This window comes from Chlamydotis macqueenii, chromosome 19 (genome assembly GCF_036417535.1).
Source record: "Chlamydotis macqueenii isolate bChlMac1 chromosome 19, bChlMac1.mat, whole genome shotgun sequence".
Taxonomy (NCBI): Eukaryota; Metazoa; Chordata; class Aves; order Otidiformes; family Otididae; genus Chlamydotis; species Chlamydotis macqueenii.
This window is the reverse complement of record NC_141574.1, coordinates 509,350-520,000: the sequence shown is the minus strand read 5'-3', so window position 1 is coordinate 520,000 and position 10,651 is coordinate 509,350.

Here is a 10,651-nt window from a genome sequence, read left to right as displayed (position 1 = left end):
AGGGGGATATTCCCCGGGTTTGTTACCCTGCGGCAAGGGTAACGTGCGCACCTTCTGCTCGTTCGGCGGAGCTGTACATCCCCCGTCAGGCACCTCGGGGCGGCCGGGTGGCAGCAGAAACCAAGCCAGCATTTATTAATTATGAGCTTAAGCACTTCCTTTCATGGTTATTTACAAGGGCCTCCTCATTATTAACAAAGAATAAAATAGAGGGGTTTTAAAGCTCGTTTGTTCTGCAGGGTGCTGATTCCCAGGGCAGGCGCGAGCCCCAATGCCACCCGGCATGCGGCACAAGAGCGCCGAGCACTGAAACCTTGATCACAATCACAATCCCAGCCCTCAAGAATAATTATAAAAAAAAATATATATATATATATCTCACCTTTATACCTTTCCGCAGCAAATTTTAAACACCCTAAGACCTGAACAATGATGGCAGGCTCCACATTTCGAGCTGCCCGGCTGCGGTGGGTCGCGTCGCGTTGGCAGCCCCGGTGCATAGAGACATGTAATTCGTTAGCGCTTTGCAAAGGGCACGGCTACTTGACTCCATTTCTGGCTCCGACACGGGCTGATTTCCCTGCTATTTACCTCCGTGGCAGCCGCTGTAATTAGCAGCAGCGCAGGCTCCCACGGGCCGGGCTGGCAGCTGCTCCTTAATTTCTTGACTAAAGGGCGAACAAAGAGAATTAAAGTTTTTTTTTTTTGGTAGGAGTGGAAGAGCCCAGTCCTCAAAGCCATTTTATCCCAGGACATCAGAGAGCTCAGGTCACCAAACTCCACACCTGGCTGGAGCTCGGCAGCATTACCAGCCAGGCTGGTCATGCGGAGGCGCGGTCCCATCCACGGCTGCGTTTCCCCTCCGCGGTCCCAGCACTGGGCGGTGGTGGTGTCCGGCTCATGCCGTGGCGCTGGGTGCTAATGGCCGTGACATATCCAGTGGCACTCGCCTGTGCACCGCTCCTGCTCGCTCATAATTACTGATTAAAAACTCGTTTAAAAGGCAATGAAGACTGAAATGTGCATTAACCAGTGACCCCCGTTTTCAAGCCAGCAGCAGGGAGATTGGCGCAATTATGACATCATCACTTGCAGCATCTCCAAACGCTAACGACGGCTTGAATTTCCCCAGGGAAATTTTCCCCAAGTAGCTCTGTCTGCTTTTAACCCACTCAGTCAAACCCTTCCCCGTTCCGAAGCCACCCCGGATCCCACCCTGCTCCCCATGTTCCCGGGTGCGGTGGGACCGGGGGCTTTATCCCACTCCCGGGTCCACCAGCTGGGATTCCTCCCGCAGCAGCCCAGCCCACACAGCCTGTTCCACAGGGATGCTCCGCTCCGGGATCCCCCAACCCCAACATTTTCAAGCCCATTTGTCACGAAAGCCAGCATTTTCTGCTGGTTCGTGGTTAGGCAGCCGTCTGTTCAGCCATGCCTTGGAGCAAGCAAGTTGGAATCAGAAACGCCGCCCTCCAGACCCAGGGGCGGGGACACCCCCAGCCCCCTCTCGCAGGGCTCCCCGGCACCCGGCTGGCCCCAGCACCTCCCCGCACCCATCCCCATCCCGGATGGGGCACCAATGCCCCTTCCGCAGCCCTACAGCCCCGCGCTGACCCTGCAGTCCCTTTCACCATCACCTCCAGTGCCAGAAGGGCGCCTGGCCGTTGTGGGCCCTGATGCAAAGCCAACATCAGCAAGGGCGGTAAGCACAAGTGCACGCTTTTTGCATTTTTTTTTAAGCTTGTGGTGTGTTTGAGCCACTCATAACACTGCTTAAGGTTTATACACGGCTTTGCGCCTTCAAAGCAAGGCAGTGTTTTGCTCCTGAGTCCCCTTCGTCCAAAGCGCTTCCTACGGTTACTGCACCACCCTTTGACGGGTGGGCAATTCCTCTCTTTTTATCTTGAAAGTGCAACGAGTCTGAGCGGAGCTGCGGGCTCCCAGCCCTCCGTAGTGGAGCCAAAGCCACGTCCCTGCCCTCATCCCGCTCCATGCCGAGAGCGGCTGCGTAGCACAGCACCCGCGTGAAGGACGCCCGAGCGGAGATGCCGAAGCGGGGGGGGGTGAGGACCGCGGAAGGATGCAGCACCCAGAGCCGGGCTCAGCATCCCTGCCTGGGCACAGGGCTCGAGCCGCTGGTGACATCCCCGCAGGGCAGTAACGACCCGGCGCTGGCAGCACGCAGCGGTCTGAAGGACACACACCCGAGCTGTCAATATTGATAGCTGTGACACTGTGCAAACGCAACCTCCCCGCTTTACGCCGCGCTGGCCCTGTCGATCCACACACGCCGGGGGCATCCCAGGAGCGGGGACGTTGGTAGGTTGGAGAGAGGAAGGTCACCCACCCAGCCCAGCCCCGCGAGAACTGTAACCCTTTGCTGCACGGGACCCCAACCGAGGGCCCTCCCGGCGAAAGGCCAGCTCTGCGCATCCCCTGTGCGTTGCACTCGCATCAATCAAAATAAAACCAGGTCTCCAACGCAGCTGTAGCGAGCCGGGAGATGAAGGTATTCTGCCCCGAGCCCGCGGAGCTGGCGCTGAACAATGCTCTGCCATCAGCAATCAGCGCATCGGCGCGGCGTCGCCGCCCGCACCATAGAAAATCAAGAGGCAAAATAATTGAGTCAATACCGATACGAAGGGATTGCTCCTCCAGCCCTATTCTTGTGCTAACCATTCTTTGGCGGGGCTGAAAATTCAAAAGCTCAGGGAATCAGAAAAGAATTGATTTGATTCCGAGCTTCAGCCCGGGCTGTGTTTAACACAGCATTTTTGCTCGCTCTACATATAACAGAAAGCACGGCGGGGCAGGAGAATATTCTCGACTCGCTGCGTTTCGAAGAGCGGCTGGACCCACGCCGACCCCACAGATGGGCCCTGGGGACCCTCCCCACGCAGGGACGCCCGCGGGCTCCGAGCCCCCCCAGGCACTGGCGTCGGTTGAGCCTGGCCAGGCCGGTGGGTAAAACAGGACTGGAGAAAATGAAGGGAAGCAACTGGTGATGCAGATCAGCGCTCTGTGTCCTCTCTGCTCCACCGGAGCCGCTGCCGCCTTCATCCATCAGGCTCAAGGGCGGCCGCTGCGGTTGGAGGGCACAGGGGGACGGGGAAGGCGCCTCTGGATCCTTCCCGTACCCGGGCTCTGGGTCACAAACGCCTTCCTCCCGCAATCAGGTGGCAAAAAGGCGCGATTCCTGCCTGAATGGGTGGGGACGCTGCTATCCTCAGCATGGGCACGAGCTCCCCCGCTCCCATTTTCCGCTCTGCTTCCCAGCAGACACCTCCCCAAATGGCACCAACCGTCACCCAGCGGCATGAAAAAGTGACTGGTCTTACACTGGGCTTCACTAAAGCCCCTCTCTTCACTACTCCTCAGCAAACATCCACATATATTTTTCACAACATCTGAAATTATTATTTTTTTAAGCTTGTCTTGCTCTGCTTTTTATCCATGAAAAGTGGCAGAAAACCACATCCCGCTCCAGCATCCCGGTTACAGGGAAGATGAACCAGCAATCGGGATGGGGATACAGGACTGGGAGAGTGCCAGAGCCAAGAACAAGCCCCCACGTGTACAAAACACACGCAGGCTTCTTGGCAAAGGCATTAAACCGTCAGCAGCATTTTAATGTCCAGCCCTAAGCACTTTCAGAAAGGAAAAAAAAAAAAAAAAATCTAAATTAACTGCAGAATAAAAACCAGCATCAAACACCCCGGGCAGGGGAAGGGGTTAGCACGGAGACCACCCCAGCAAAGTGAATTTCTCCGCTCGCCGCGTAGCACGTCATGATCATTATTTTCTCTGCGCGGGAGCCCCCGCACCCGAGGGCAGCCCGGCTGCCGACGCGCGGGGACACCCCAACCGCCCAGGCAGCCGACGGGCCACGTTGAGGAGCAAGTGGTGGTGCTGTGACGAGAAGTGTTTGTTTGAATAACGAGGTCGGGGAGTTCAGTACTTGGTATTCCACTCGTAGGAAGCGGTTTGCAGTGTCACTAATAATTAAAGGGGTTTTTGACTAATCTAGTTGCTCTTCCTAAATATACTCCACTCTGTTCAAGAAACTCATCAAAGCAGCGAAGTGATCTCCGAGGTTATTAATCTCCTTTGCTCCACAGCTGGAGCAAATTTATTTGCTTGAATTAGCATGTAATAAACTTATAATAAAGCTGCCATATCCTTCTCTTTAGAGATAGGGTTTGTGTAACGGGTGGTTAAACCTAGGTGATGTAGCAATGGCGCTTAGGCTCGGAGATCAGAGCAAGAAAGAAAAGAAATTTAAAAAATGAAGTAGTAATGTGCTGCTGTGTTATCGTCGGTGCTGAAGTTGCAACGTGATTTCTTCCACTTCCAGGTCAGGCTGCCAGGAACTCCAGCCCTGCTGGAGACCACTGGATGGAGAATGGGGAAGAGTTTTCCCAGCGGGAATCCCTGGCTTTGGCACGGAGGCAGCGTCGCTCCAGCCTGGGTCACCAGAGAAGCAGGAGAAGCTGCGGGAGCCACCAGCAACCCCCGGAGAAACGGAGCCTGGTGATACTGGGAACCCAGCCGGGCGCTGGAGCATCCCCTGCTTGGCCTCCTCCCAGCCAGGAGCGTTTGGGCGCAGTGTCCAAAGGAGGGCAAAGGAGGGGTCCCTGCAGGCAGGCAGATGCCTTCCCCAGCTGCAAAAGGAGAATTGACCCCAAAAAAGCACCTTCGGAGCGGGTAGCGAGGGGCAAAGCCCCGGCCAGGGCGACCCCTGCAAAGCTCCGATGGGTTGGCACCAGACCTGCCGACGCCAGCGAGATGCGCAGGGATGGAACGCTCTGAACCGGGCTGAGCTTGGCACAGGGCGCCAAAGTGAGAGGGGTTCATTTGCCCAAGTTCACTAAGTTGAGCCTTTATAGGTTGCGGTTTCCCTCAAACAATAAATCCCTGCTCCGCTCCTTCCCACGTAACACTCGCCGGGAAAGATTTCAGTAAGCACCGGGCAGATGTAGGCTGATGGGGGCAGACAGGAAAGCTCAGCGGCCCGGGGAGGGCTGGCCCCCACCCTTTCTCCTCAGAGGTTATTCTTCACACAGCCCAGCAGTAAATAACGGTTTTTCTCTCTCCGGTTTAGCTCTTTTCCATTCTCGCAGGAGCTGCGCTGCGCGGGAGAAGGGCCCGGGCATTAGCCAGAGGTGTCAGAGGCGTTAGACAGGGTATTAAGGAGGTGTCAGTGGTGAAATAGCTGGGATTACTGTAAAGTCTAAATAAGGTGTAAAATAAAACCAAAGATGATAAAGTCATTGATAAGAAAAGCTGGAGAAAAATAGGAGTGCAATTATTTTTCATCCTGGTTGTTCACTTTCACAGTGCATTATCTATGGCTTTGCAAAGGCTTCAATAAGATTTTTTTATTTTTTTCCCCAGTATGCGGAATTCTCTGCCAGCAGCGCTGTGGCTCGACGGCTCTCACGCAGCAGCCGGCACCTCTACACAAACCCACGGTCACCACACTCCGAGGGGATGCTGGCGGGCTGCTGTTTCCCAGTAAGCTGAACTGGGTTTTTTGGAAGAGGCTGCTCAAACTGGGCTGGTCCTGGCTCTCCAGCCAGACAAGCGGTGTCTGACGGTGTCTGAAAGCAGCACTGAAACTCCCACGTCCACCTCGACAAACCCTGGCTGCCTCACCCACACATTCCTAGAAACAAACACCCATTCCAGCAGATTTCCCTGCTTTTCGGATCCCCTCCAGATCTGCTGGTCCCACAGGGAGCAAAGCCCAGCGTCCACCCAGAGATCTCCGGCTGTGTTTTTGCACTCCATCATTTATTTTCCTGTACGAGGCTCCTGTGGATGATCAGTCAGAATTGCTGATGTTTCTCCTCGCTCCTCCTAATTAACACATTTTAAATTCATAGCTTTTAAAATAATAAGCGCTGGAGCATCTGTTCACGACATTCTCCAGGACACATGCCCCTTCCCAACACCATATGAGCTTCAGGAAGCACTGAATTCCTCTTTTCCCTCCCAAGTACTGGAGCTACCCAAGGAAAGGTCTCCAGCATCACCCTGAGGAGCTTTGTGCCTTCTGCCCACCTCCACAGCTCGACGCTCCCTGCGTCCTTCCCCTGCAGAGCAGGCTGGGCTGGCACCGACCCCTTCCAGGAGCAGGGTGCTGCCCACCCAAAAATAACCCTTGCGAGCTCCCGCAGAGCTGCAGAGGCCGGGGAGGCAGCAGGGACGCACACCTCCTCCTGCCCCCCACGCCTCAGGAGGTTTCATCAACCACACGCCACCGACGTCGGATGTGGTTTTCGCTCCTCTTGGCAAAACCCACGACAGCCTTCAGCGGGGCCGCTACCCTCCCCGGGTTAGCACATCCCAGCGGAGCGACGGGACGAAACGGAAGCGTGTCGGTGCATCTCAGGAAGGGTCAGCATCTTCGCACAGGTTTGTGTTCTTCAGAGAGAGGGGGACCACAAACCAACCCTGCGGCGAAAGGCACATCGCTGCAAAGGTGGGAGGGATGCTGAGGAACAAAAATTACTCACTCGCTGCCTGTCAAAGAGCAATTATATAGTCTCCACGTCAGCTCTCGCATCTGAAGTCCTCCCTCTATTAAAGAGCGCTCAGCTCACTGCGGTCTGGCTCCATCACCTCCTCCCTCTGGGGATGCTCCAGGCACCCCCGTTAGAGTGGGCTCAGGCGATGCAGCCCCTTCCCGAAGGGTCTCCACCAAGGGTTGGTCACGTCCACCGCCCGCCCCGGGTCCTGCCTGGCTCCTCGGGGTCTGTGCCTGCGCTCACACCAGCCCTGGGCCAAGACAGACATCTCTGAGCACCCCACATTTTGTGTCGTGGTAACGGGGGATCCAGCACTTGGGGCTGCGCGTCTCGTCGCATCCAAGCCACGCCAGCGTGAGGAGCTCACCCAAGCAGAAGATGCCCGAGCACAGATTTTCCCACACCCTGCCCGCCAACAGCCAATGAATTTGATCTCATTGCAGCTGGAACAGAGGTCAAAGCGATTGTACTGGGGAGGGTGCCCAGGTTTGGGAGGCTTTTGACCTTCCGCAGGACACGTGCTGTCCTGCAGCGGAGAGCACAGTCCTCGCCGCCGGAATCACAGCCCGGCATTGTCTGGGTGGGGAAAACAAAGGGGTGTGAGGAAGAGGGTGTGGGCGAGGGCCCGGCTGTCAAACGCGGCTGTGACAGCGAAGGGACTCACCTTCTCCCGCAGGAACACATCCACCAGCCCGACAGCCCGTCATCGGGCAGAGAGCTTGCTCAGAGGCTCGGCAGAGGATGGAGGGCTCGCGCTTCCCCCCGCCCTCCGCAGAGGCAGGCAACAAATCATGTAGGGGGGTAAAAAAAAAATTAAAAAGAAAAAAAGCAAGAAATTATTCTGGATGGGAAATCGTCAAGTTAGCCTTGATTACCATCTGGGTCTCAAAACCTTATTTTTCTGGTGCTCATCAGCTCTGTGGAACCATTTTTCTCCTGCGGTTTTCATTCCCGTGCCGGGCGGCTGGAGCTTGGTGCAGCATCCCGGGGGGCTCCTGGGCAGGGGAGTCCCAGCAATGCTCCTGTGGGACCCCCCTCTGGCAGCTGGGGGCCCCGAAGGATGGAGGTGCCTTTCGAGGAGCCGAAATGCTGCAGGAGGGTGCAATGGCAGGGCTCTGCCAAGGCTCCCCGGCTCTGGGCTTTGAAACCTGCAGCCTTTTGTGTGAGACACAAAGCAGAATGAGGGTTTTCCAGTAAAAATCCAGGGAATAGTTCTGGTGAGGATTTAAAAAAAAAAGTTATTTAAAACCATGTTCATCTGCAATTCTTCCACTGCCTTGAAGTGTTATTAACTGATTGGGTTTCATCTCATCTTCCTTCGCCGCTGCGGAGGCTGATTGTCCCGTATTTGCATTTTTCCTGGCCAAGCAGCTCCGCCGAGCTCACAATCCCCGCCCCACGGCAGGCGCGGGGCCGTGCTCCCCAGCCCACCCGAGCCCTGCTCCCACAATCCGCGCCCTGGAAGCTTGGCTCCGTCCTTCCACAGCTAAGCCATCAGGAACAGCGCTATCCCAGTTTTCCTAGGGGCTGTGGCCGGCCGGGGGTGCCATCCCTCGGGGCTCCCCCCTCGCTCGCAGCATTTCAGATGCAAAGTTCTCGGAGTTAATTCGGTTTGGTTCTTTTAAATGGCCCAAAACTCCCAGGCAGGCCGACATCAGCAGCGAAGGCGCCATAAAAAATGGATGAGTAGAACCGATAGATGGATGTGCTGGTCAGGTACAACCCGGGCGAGATCAGGCACGCCAGCTCGGCGTGCCTTCCCCGGTTACAGCCGTCATTAATAACATCTTTGCTCCGAAACCATTTCCATCACCGCAGCTTTGTGACACATACCGCATCGCAGTGCATCCCGCTGCCGTTTCAATCCTCTTACAGAGCAAGCAGCAAAACAAGTGTGATTAAAAACCGACAGAAAAGAGCAGCCTTCAGTTTATTAGGGGCGGGGGCGTTATTAAAGCTCATGTTAAACACTAAGACCCCAGGCAGAGGAGGGGATGTGAGCGGCGGGGAGGCAGCGGAGGCACCGCCGGCCCCACAGACACCCCAACACCTCCTGGCACCGGTGGCCTTGCGCGTGGTGGTCATTAGAGGTGTGACATTAAATAGCACGAGCAACCTGGGGCGCTGGAGACCCATCGCTCTGACGGGACCGCAGGGATGTGCTGCCAGGAGCATCCCAAACCTTGGGGATGACGTGGCTCGTGTGGCCAGGCTTGCGTTAGCCAGGTCTTACACGCGCCATGGGAAGGGCTCCATCGCGGCACACGTGCCCCTTGGCCCGCCGTGGGCTGGGGTCGTCACCCGGTGCTCCCCACCCTGGCACGCGGCGCGCGGCGGAGGGAAGCAGCAGTGTGAAACGGCTGATTTACACAGTAATCTGCGAGGGGACAGACGGCGGGGGCCGTGGCTCAGCCCTAATCACAACACTTGTCATATCTGGGCTTCGCTTTGGCAGGGGAGGAGAATGGGAAATAGCTCTTCGTTTTTTCACACGTGCTGTTTTGTACGAAAGCAGGGACCCGCCGCAGCAAAGCAGAGCCAGCATCCCTCTGGCACAGCCCCCAACAGCATCCCCCAGCACCGCTGCCGCCCCAGGCGTTTGGGGCCAACCCCGCGGGGGTCCCAGTGGGGAGGTCCCACCTCCACAGTGGGGGCAGCATCCTGCCACCCCTCCCAGCATCCCAGCCCCACAGAGCAGGGGGTGTGGCCCAACCCGGGGAATGCGAGCAGCGAGGGGGGCAGCGGGGTAGAGCAGAAAATCGCCAGTATTGAGGTTTTCAATAAAACTGCCGGTGTCGTTGCAGGGTCACGGCGCCCGGCGGGTGCAGTCGCACCTACGGGTGCCCCTGGTCCCCTCACCGACACCTCACTGATGGTTTTAGCAATGCATTTTTTTTTTTAAATATAAGAACATCCATATTTATGAACAGGCTCTGTCACCACCATATGTTGTGCTCCTTTTCCATACATGAAACAAGCTGTTTTCAGCTTTTTAATTACACAAAACTGAGCAAAGCCCTAGCAGAACAACTGGATAAAGGGCAGGCAGGGAAATAAATCCTTCCCATCACAGAAGCAACTGCGAGAGTTTCCTTCTCCTCGCCAGGACTGCAGAGGTGGGTTACGTTTGGGGCCAGGCCTGCGGTCTCCTCAAAGGAAGGGAATAGATCTGCGGCAGCGGGCGCGGCACGGGGACATCAGCAAGGCAGGGGGCCACCGCCTCGTCCCGCAACGATCCAGGCTGCGCGGCTCCTTTTTCTGGCTGAAGCTGGAATTGGTTTCACATAGAGAAGTGCACGGGGAGCCCTGGCTGCGTACGCGCCCCTGGACACCTCCGTTTCGGTGGAGCCATCCTTTCCAGCGCCGGAAAGTCCCCGTGCTCCGTCCCACGGCTCGGTTGCTCTCGCAATCGCTGCATTCGCAGCCTGAACCAACACAGATCAGCTATTTCAGACCTGTCAGCTCTCATTAACGCAGCCCAAAGCACGAACACACCGAGATAAACCAGCAATTTCATTTGTCTCCGTGTGCGTTGCGCGCATGCACGATGTCCACCGCGGCCTCACAGATGACAGCGAGAATTTGGGGCTGGGGGAGAGAACCCCGCCAGGTTCCCCAGGGCTGGGACAGCAGCCGGCCCCAGCATCCCACCAGCCTGGAGCCCCCCGGTGCGGCCGGCACCCCCCGGGCACGCCGCCAGGCTCCGCTTCCCAAAACGGCTTCAGCTCTCGGACCACGGTGAAACGGCAAACCCCGAGCCCCGTCAGCCTAGCCCAGCGCCGAGCGATTAATATTGAACACAAACAAACAAAACAGTTGAAAAGTCAAGAGTTCAGGGAAGAGAGGGCTGCGGCAGGCCCAGCAGCCTTAAGGATTATTTTAAACGTACGAAATGCCGTCTCTCTAAATAACCAAACTCTGCTGCTGCGACTCGGAAATTGCCACCTACGGCTAATGCTCCCGTTTTAAACGCATCCTGAAGTCAATCTTTGTAAATTCCACATTAAATATTGATCAGCCCCGGCGAGGGCTGATGCCGCCGGTTTAGCATAGATGTGCCAAATTCAAACGGCGGCGGCAGAGCCTCAGCGTTTCCCCGCGTCCCGGCACGGGCCACAGCG